Source organism: Schistocerca americana, chromosome 6 (assembly GCF_021461395.2).
Source record: "Schistocerca americana isolate TAMUIC-IGC-003095 chromosome 6, iqSchAmer2.1, whole genome shotgun sequence".
Lineage (NCBI taxonomy): Eukaryota > Metazoa > Arthropoda > Insecta > Orthoptera > Acrididae > Schistocerca > Schistocerca americana.
In genome coordinates, this window is record NC_060124.1 from 326,915,655 (window position 1) to 326,925,523 (window position 9,869).

Here is a 9,869-nt window from a genome sequence, read left to right on the forward strand (position 1 = left end):
ATATATAACTTAAAGTTTACAGCTTCTGCAAACCACTGCACTACACTTAACAAATTATACTATCGTCCTGCATTTGGTGTCGAATATCTTAATGAATCGGAGCCTGATAATTGCTTTTCCAGTTATTTGCTTTATGCAGTCATTCCACTCCCCTCCAGATGCTTACTTCTAGGTACTATACATAGCTGTTACCGTTTCCATCAGTACTGTAATGATTAGTGCAGGTTTTCTACTTATGTACAATAAGTCATATTTACTGTCATCTAGTCTCTGAAACAGTTATAAATACTCAGCAATTCGGTACTGTGTTCCATACTGCAGCAGCAGCACTCCGTCGTCAGGCCACAAGTGGCCCATCGGGACCATCCGACCGCCGTGTCATCCTCAGCTGAGGATGCGGACAGGAGGGGCGTGTGGTCAGCACACCGCTCTCCCGGTCGTTATGATGGTTTTCTTTGACCGGAGCCGCTACTAGTCGGTCGAGTAGCTCCTCAATTGGCATCACGAGGCTGAGTGCACCCCGAAAAGTGGCAACAGCGCATGTCGGCCTGGATGGTCACCCATCCAAGTGCCGGCCACGCCCGACAGCGCTCAACTTCGGTGTTCTCACGGGAACCGGTGTATCCACTGCGGCAAGGCCGTTGCCCAGTGCCACACTGCTGTCGTCTTATAGACAAATCATTATCCGAATACAGCCTACATCTACATCAAGACACTTACTGCACAAGCCACTGTGGAGCGCATGGCGTAGGGTACATCATCACAGAATTATCAATTTACCCTCCCATTCCAAACACATACATATCGAGCAAGACGAATGGTGTCTATGTGCCTATGTACATATCCCCTTAGAGCACATTCTCACCTAATCCACTGTTTTAAGACGTGGTGCATTCAGTTATAACTTCTTCGACTCTCTTTTTAGCAATTAGTCATACGAAAACTGTGGAACTTGCGGCACTACTCAATATAATTTCCTTGCAGGCGTTCACGTTCTTTAAAGTGGCGAAGCAGTTATTATTTAGCCACTACTATTGATTCTTTAAGAGTTAGTTTGACCACTAGAAAATTGCTGATGCTGTACTGACCCGGCTAGCGAAAACGCGAGAGCTCCGTTCATCGTTGAAAACAGCCAAAAGTCACTTTAGACTCTACTCCAGGTGGGTGTAAAATGAATGCGCCCAACGGAAAACACTGTACGCGAAAATGAAGATTTGGCCCTGTATGACTACACCCTGAAGCAGATGTTAGGATCTCTTAATGGTGATATTATGTCCTCTTTCTTGCTCTTTAACATATAAATTACATCAACATAAATGAATAATTAAGGGATCTAGTAACTACAAGTAATAATTGATGTTTGCCCTCATGCATTTATTGTGGATTAAAACCTCTTTATTACAAATGTTTATATATCAATGTCCAATGGGCATAAAGAGATACAAATGGATTTCCTAACTAATATGATTGATCAATTGCCCAGATCTGCCCCTCTTTTATGGCTACGCGATCTAATATAAATGACACGAGATCACTGACATCACCTACGTACCAAACACTAGAAGACACTACTTTCAAAGCTGATCTACAGTGATGTGCTACCTCAGTGGAGCTAAAATTTGCGTGATTACAGCGGTTTAACTTTGCAGCCCTAATAAGCCGAAGCAATATCACCGTATGTACTGCATCAGGTGCATCGGTGTGACGGTTCTCATACACGTCTGTGACGACAGAAAAATTCCTGTCACAAAATATAAAAAAAATACCCTCATTCAAACACTAGGACGGAAGACCTTTCCTCTGATTAGTCTAAACTAATACTATCTTCTCCTATCTGTGTTCTACAGACGAGAAACACGAACTCCCAGCCACAAGGACGGAGTTCAGATAAGGTCTCAATGGGAATACAGGCAGAAGAACTGCTGTCAAACACTGAACACTGTACATTCAACGACGACTCCCTACCCGGAGGCGAAGAACAGTATAAGTTCACAACAGTACAATGCTTAACTGTTCTAACAATAAAATCTCACGATAGCAAAGACACCAAATCCGTCTGTACCAACAAAAGCTGATACTGAGCGACCATCAAACACAGGCCCTCAAAACGGATGACTACTTTCCCTCCACCGCTGGCTTCCCAGCAAAGCTCGGCTCCCCTCCCTCGTAACTGCAGAAGGAATATTATCCCTCTCTATAGATTCTTCCAAACGCCGACCACCTACATTTTAGTCTCTTGTAGTCTAGCGCGAAAAGTTTGAGAGGAAATACATGTCCCCATTAAGTAGGAATGCATACAATGGTACGCTTCACAGAGTAAATATCCCCGGAAATAGCCCAGCCTGCGCGATTTCAGAGGTAACGCTTCCTCGTTCCTTACTGCTGTGTCCAAGATTTTCAGAGTTTCCGAAGTACACTCCTGGAAATTGAAATAAGAACACCGTGAATTCATTGTCCCAGGAAGGGGAAACTTTATTGACACATTCCTGGGGTCAGATACATCACATGATCACACTGACAGAACCACAGGCACATAGACACAGGCAACAGAGAATGCACAATGTCGGCACTAGTACAGTGTATATCCACCTTTCGCAGCAATGCAGGCTGCTATTCTCCCATGGAGACGATCGTAGAGATGCTGGATGTAGTCCTGTGGAACGGCTTGCCATGCCGTTTCCACCTGGCGCCTCAGTTGGACCAGCGTTCGTGCTGGACGTGCAGACCGCGTGAGACGACGCTTCATCCAGTCCCAAACATGCTCAATGGGGGACAGATCCGGAGATCTTGCTGGCCAGGGTAGTTGACTTACACCTTCTAGAGCTCGTTGGGTGGCACGGGATACATGCGTACGTGCATTGTCCTGTTGGAACAGCAAGTTCCCTTGCCGGTCTAGGAATGGTAGAACGATGGGTTCGATGACGGTTTGGATGTACCGTGCACTATTCAGTGTCCCCTCGACGATCACCAGTGGTGTACGGCCAGTGTAGGAGATCGCTCCCCACACCATGATGCCGGGTGTTGGCCCTGTGTGCCTCGGTCGTATGCAGTCCTGATTGTGGCGCTCACCTGCACGGCGCCAAACACGCATACGACCATCATTGGCACCAAGGCAGAAGCGACTCTCATCGCTGAAGACGACACGTCTCCATTCGTCCCTCCATTCACGCCTGTCGCGACACCACTGGAGGCGGGCTGCACGATGTTGGGGCGTGAGCGGAAGACGGCCTAACGGTGTGCGGGACCGTAGCCCAGCTTCATGGAGACGGTTGCGAATGGTCCTCGCCGATACCCCAGGAGCAACAGTGTCCCTAATTTGCTGGGAAGTGGCGGTGCGGTCCCCTACGGCACTGCGTAGGATCCTACGGTTTTGGCGTGCATCCGTGCGTCGCTGCGGTCCGGTCCCAGGTCGACGGGCACGTGCACCTTCCGCCGACCACTGACGACAACATCGATGTACTGTGGAGACCTCACGCCCCACGTGTTAAGCAATTCGGCGGTACGTCCACCCGGCCTCCCGCATGCCCACTATACGCCCTCGCTCAAAGTCCGTCAACTGCACATACGGTTCACGTCCACGCTGTCGCGGCATGCTACCAGTGTTAAAGACTGCGATGGAGCTCCGTATGCCACGGCAAACTGGCTGACACTGACGGCGGCGGTGCACAAATGCTGCGCAGCTAGTGCCATTCGACGGCCAACACCGCGGTTCCTGGTGTGTCCGCTGTGCCGTGCGTGTGATCATTGCTCGTACAGCCCTCTCGCAGTGTCCGGAGCAAGTATGGTGGGTCTGACACACCGGTGTCAATGTGTTCTTTTTTCCATTTCCAGGAGTGTATTTTCCAGTTATCCTTCCGGCCCCGCTACAAAACCGGCCGGCCGCTGCTGTATTGTGCTTCAGTGCTCAGGTGCCCCGACAGCCTATCTTGGCTACTTCCTGTGCTAAGCAGCACCAACACACCTGTGCGGGCTTTTTGCACCTAGGGCTTGAGTTACTTCTGCCATTTCATTTCCACTGGCGTTCCAACCTCTACTAGTGTAGGCAATCATTCATTACGCCGTTTTCATAATAAAGACAACACGTCACTTTTCATGCAATAAGCGTTAACAACTATTTACAAGGTATACGTGACTATGTCAGTCTTTTATAAATATTCAAATATACGATGTGCAACATATCAAATGGTACTTAATTCCGTTTGTAAATGAAGGCAAAGTATGTAGATGAGTGCTTTTAAGGTACGAAATTACAGACACCTTACAACTAGAAGGCATTTAAGGTGAATAGGGAGCATGAGATAGGTGGGCAACGGGGTCCATCTTCTTCAGTGCGGTTGCACAAGTACGCCCAACCTCCTGCGGGAATCTCAGAGTAGCGAGCATAGAGGAAATGAACAGGGACTGAAGATTGGTGGTGTTCAGTGGGAATGTGGGTCGACCGTGAAGCGTGCAGAGATAGTTCGCGCAGTTACGGTGACACTGTGTCCAAGATGTCGCAGTGATTAACGCCCCTTCCTGGTAAGGAGGAAGTCCCCGGTTCGAATCCTAGACTTCTGCACGTTCTCACTCGTCTCTGCTCATTCCGCGTATTGTCCCAATGCTACTAAGACCAGAAATTCCTTCCTTTTCCTCCCCGGTTACCTCCTCCTTCTGTTTACATACGGGTTTCTTATTCAAAGAAAAGTAGGTGTAATGACGAAAGAAGCAACAGACACACAAATAAACAGAACAACATAATAGATGGAATTAAAATCCACTTTTTAGACAGTCAAAATGAATTAGAAGACCACGTGTCTTCATTCCATCCGGTTTTTCAGAGTATGTATAGGTTCTCGTTTTATGTTACTTCAAGTAATGGCAGTTCTTTGCTATCTTATTATCTTAAATTTCTGTCATGGTTAGGTGTCCTTTCACTTGATATACTCTAACCGCCAAAAAAAAAAAGTATCAATAACTCTCCATTTAATGGATCGTCACGGATACGCTTATCGGCTTGTTGCTCAACCACTCTTCCAGTCTTGGCATTCATTCATAACGTGCGCGGTCGAGTGAAGGGGGAGGGTGTGAGGTAGTGTCGGAGGTGAAGAGTGTGTTTGTTATTGAGAAGGCTGGTGGCTCCGGTATCGATCTTTCTTTACTTATTTATTTCGTTTTCATTCATTCCAATTTCATGTTTTTTATTCCTCATAACGTACGATTTCCGTCTGGTCCCAGGCGGAAGAACGTTTGTCACCCATTCCAGGGTCAGTGTTTTAATGAAACCCAAGGGAGAACACCTAATAGGAGGGCCACAAAGCCAAGGGAGGGGGGAGTGGAAGGCCACGTTATGCTCAGCTTTTGGAAACATCGTAATCTAGTCTTGTACTTGATATTTTAAAACATTTTGGAAAGAAAAAGTTTATGGTTTTTAATGATGTCATATACCAAATTCCGTAGTTGGTTTGAATTTTTCAGTGAAACCTGACCGAAGTATTTAAGTTTTGGTCGTGAATGTGACTTTTGGAAACAAAAGTCATATTCATATTTTCAGGTTCAGGACTATTCCTACACTTACATGTAACATAAAAAAAATATGTTATGAAAAAATCAATGTCACTTAACTAAATCTATATTTCTTTAAATTTTTTGTTGATGGTCATAAAGTATCCTTCCACTTGGAGTAAACGTTCCGGAAAATGCTATGATGGTGGTGAAAGATATCATTAGGTTTTGGACCGTACATAGACATCAGTACCTATTTAGAAGGTATGTTATTTATAAAAGATATACATGTTTAACGATTTATATAATTTTTTTATAGTGGACACAAATCAACCCTTCCCACCTGGTTAAGGAAAACGCGTTGGAATAGACAGGGTTAATTATTTTGAGAACTATTTTTTTTTCAGTTCAAGAACCCACCTGTTCAGTCACCTAACGAAATTTTAACGTGATATTACCACACCTGCTACAAAACATACACGAAACATTGTCCCGACTGATTGATTATCTCGGTTCTTCACAAATGGATTTTGATGCCTAAGTTTCGGAGGATATGCAGAACAGCGCTCTGTTGTAAATACGGAGCTTATTCTATAATCATTGCGCATGAGAGGGTGTGCAGAGGGGGGGGGGGGGGGGCAGACGAGCAAACAGGAACCCATCCACTGCGCAGATAAAGCAACGCACGACATGACATTGGGAGAGCGTGCCACCTCATCGGCATTCCGGCAGGGGCAACTGTGCGATCCAGAATCCGTAATGGCGCTGCCGTCAGGGCACAGTGGATGGGTGGGCGGGGGAGGGAGGTAACAGTACCATCTGCCGCAGCTGCTGCCGAGCTTATGGTTCAGGTCTGGTCTTAATATTTCCGTTTATCTTGCCGTCCAGTTAAACGAGAGTGCTTCATGCAACTTATAAAAGTAGTAAGGCTGCACTGCCAGTAGACGAAATGAGCCACTGAAGGTAGGTTATGATATACTCTACTGGCCATTAAAATTGCTACACCAAGAAGAAATGCAGATGATAAACGGGTATTAATTGGACAAATATATTATTCTAGAACTGACATGTGATTACATTTTCATGCAATTTGGGTGCGTAGATCCTGAAAAATCAGTACCCAGAACAACCACCTCTGGCCGTAATAACGGCCTTGATACGCCTGGGCATTGAATCCAGAACCTGGATGGCGTGTACTGGTAGAGCTACCCATGCAGCTTCAACACGATACCACAGTTCATCAAGAGTGGTGACTGGCGTATTGCCGGCCGAAGTGGCCGTGCGGTTCTGGTGCTGCAGTCTGGAACCGCGAGACCGCTACGGTCGCAGGTTCGAATCCTGCCTCGGACATGGATGTGTGTGATGTCCTTAGGTTAGCTAGGTTTAAGTAGTCCTAAGTTCTAGGTGACTAATGACCTCAGAGCCATTTGAACCATTTGACTGGCGTATTGTGAAGAGGCAGTTGCTCGGCCACCATTGACCAGACGTTTTCAATTCTGAGAAATGTGCTGGCCAGGGCAGCGGTCGAACATTTCCTGTATCCAGAAAGGCCCATACAGGGCCTGCAACATGCGGTCGTGCATTATCCTGCTGAAATGATGGGTTCAAATGGCTCTGAGCACTATGCGACTTAACTGCTGAGGTCATCAGTCGCCTAGAACTTAGAACTAATTAAACCTAACGAACCTAAGGACATCACACACATCCATGCCCGAGGCAGGATTCGAACCTGCGACCGCAGCGGTCACGCGGTTCCAAACTGAAGCGCTAGAACCGCAAGGCCACACCGGCCGGCGAAATGTTGGGTTTCGCAGGGAACGAATGATGGGTAGAGCCACGGGTCGTAACACATCTGAAATGTAACGTCCACTGCTCAAAGTGCCGTCAATGCGAACAAGAGGTGACCGAGACGTGTAACCAATGGCACCCCATACCATCACGCCGGGTGATACGCCAGTACGGCGATGACGAATACACGCTTCCAATGTGCGTTCACCGCGATGTCGCCAAACACGGATTCGACCATGATGATGCTGTAAACAGAACCTAGATTCATCCGAAAAAATAACGTTTTACCATTCGTGCACCCAGATTCGTCATTGAGTACACTATCGCAGGCGCTCCTGACTGTGATGCAGCATCAAGGGTAACCGCAGCCATGGTCTCCGAGGTGACAGTCCATGCTGCTGCAAACGTCGTCGAACGCTTCGTGCAGATAGTTGTTGTCTTGCAAACGTCCCCATCTGTTGACTCAGGGATCGAGATGCCTGTCATCTCGACTGCTAGCGATACGAGGCCGTTGGGATCCAGCACGGCATTCCGTGTTACTCTACTGAACCCACCGATTCCATATTCTGCTAACAGTCATTGGATCTCGCGATAGGATAAACAGCAACCGCGACAGGCTACAATACGACCTTAATCAAAGTTGGAAACGTGATGGTACGCATTTCTCCTCCTTACACGAGGCATCACAACAACGTTTCACCAGGCAACGCCGGTCAACTGCTGTTTGTGTATGAGAAATCGGTTGGAAACATTCCTCATGTCAACACGTTGTAGGTGTCGCCACCGACGCCAACCTTGTGTGAATGCTCCGAAAAGCTTATCATTTGCACATCACAGCACTGTCGGTTAAATCTCGCGTCTGTAGCACGTCATCTTCGTGGTGTAGGAATTTTAATGGCCAGTAGTGGAAAATAGGCCGTTAAATATGAAAAACAAAGACAAGTGTGAGATTCATTCTGAGGGTTCTGCAGAAACTTAATTATGTGTGTAGATTAACCATCAACAGGATGAGTTCGCAGTTATCAAAATATACTACCTAAACAGTCAAAACTTTTGTCTGTACTGACTTAGAAACTTAAATGTTTAGCTTCGCCAAAGGATCGTAGACCTTTGTATTTGACACTAATTTCAACTTATTGTCTGTAGCTCTTCCTGAGAAAAAAGGGTCTTAACAGAATTCAGTATTCCATGACTGCATTAAAAGTTCACATTTTTTACACCGCCGTGTGACCGTAGACCTTAGAAATTGTCATGCATTGGATGTCTTTACCCGTTCATGAGAAAAAGGGGCTTAACAGACGGACAATAGATACCAAATACATTATTTTGTGTGGTATAATTCAAAGTAACAATTTTTGTACTGTTAAAGCCGGCCGCGGTGGTCTAGCGGTTATAGGCGCTCAGTCCGGAACCGCGCGACTGCTACGGTCGCAGGTTCGAGTCCTGCCTCGGGCATGGATGTGTGTGATGTCCTTAGGTTAGTTAGGTTTAAGTAGTTCTAAGTTCTAGGGGACTGATGACCACAGATGTTAAGTCCCATAGTGCTCAGAGCCATTTGAACCATTTTTTTTTTTGTACTGTTAAAATAGCTTACGGAAATGCAGCCGAATGACGATTTCGATAATGGCCGATATTTCAACAGAAGTACACCCTACCATTTTTAAGGCACAATTGCAGCAAGTAATCGCTGCGCAAGGGGATTTAATACTCTGGTTTCCATAGAAACTCCGGAAAGATAACACTTACACACACGGCAGAAACTAGCGCCATCCGAAACCAAAGATATCTGACATCAGAAGTTATCGATAGGAAATTAAGAATCAACGGGTGAGGTAGCATTAACTCTGTCCCTATGTTTTTTGACAAGGGAGAGACCACGATTCCATGCAGAATTTAAGCAAAACCTACCGTCTCTGTTTATAAGGTTACTTGTGAATTTAATTTCCACAACCTCCTCAATAGCTTTAAGTGCATGCCAGGCTGTCAGTGTTGTTATATTCCCTAGGATGACCGGTGCCAGGAAAATTTTCTTCAATGAAGGATTTTCTCGGTTGTTGTAACCTTGTGTGCCGCTTACGCTTAGTACCCCGGTCCTCCACAGTCCTGATATTCTGATCAATATATGACTTGCCACAACTGCAAGGAATATGGTAGATACCTGGCTTATGAAAACCACGACCATCATTTGCGGAACCTAAATGGACTCTGATCTTATATAGTGGTAGAAAAATACACTTCACATCATATTTCCGCAAAATAGGACCAATCCTGTTCGGAATGCTCCCTACGTAAGGCAAGAAGGCCGCAGAGTTTGTTGTCACCTCGGTGTTATCACCACTGTCTGTCTTTCGCTGTAACCATTCTGACGGAAGGTGACTTCCTGGTGGGACAACTCAGCTGACGAGCTCTAGTGCCCGAGATGACGTGGGGGCTGTGAACCAAGGTACAAGCACCCCGTCGCGTTGAGCCTGGTGGTGACAGCTGATAGTCTCCACATAAAAGTCAATGTGAGCTGGCTTCCTATAAATGGTATGTCCTTACTTACCTACAACCATCCTCTTGATCAGCATATCAAGGATGGGAAGACAGCCATCCTTTTC

General features: G+C 46.3%; 1 pseudogene; it reads right to left on the reverse strand.

The window, feature by feature from the left end:
- Positions 1–528: 528 nt before the first annotated feature.
- On the reverse strand, positions 529–646 carry LOC124621190 (annotated as a pseudogene).
- Between the last annotated feature and the right edge of the window lie 9,223 nt (positions 647–9,869).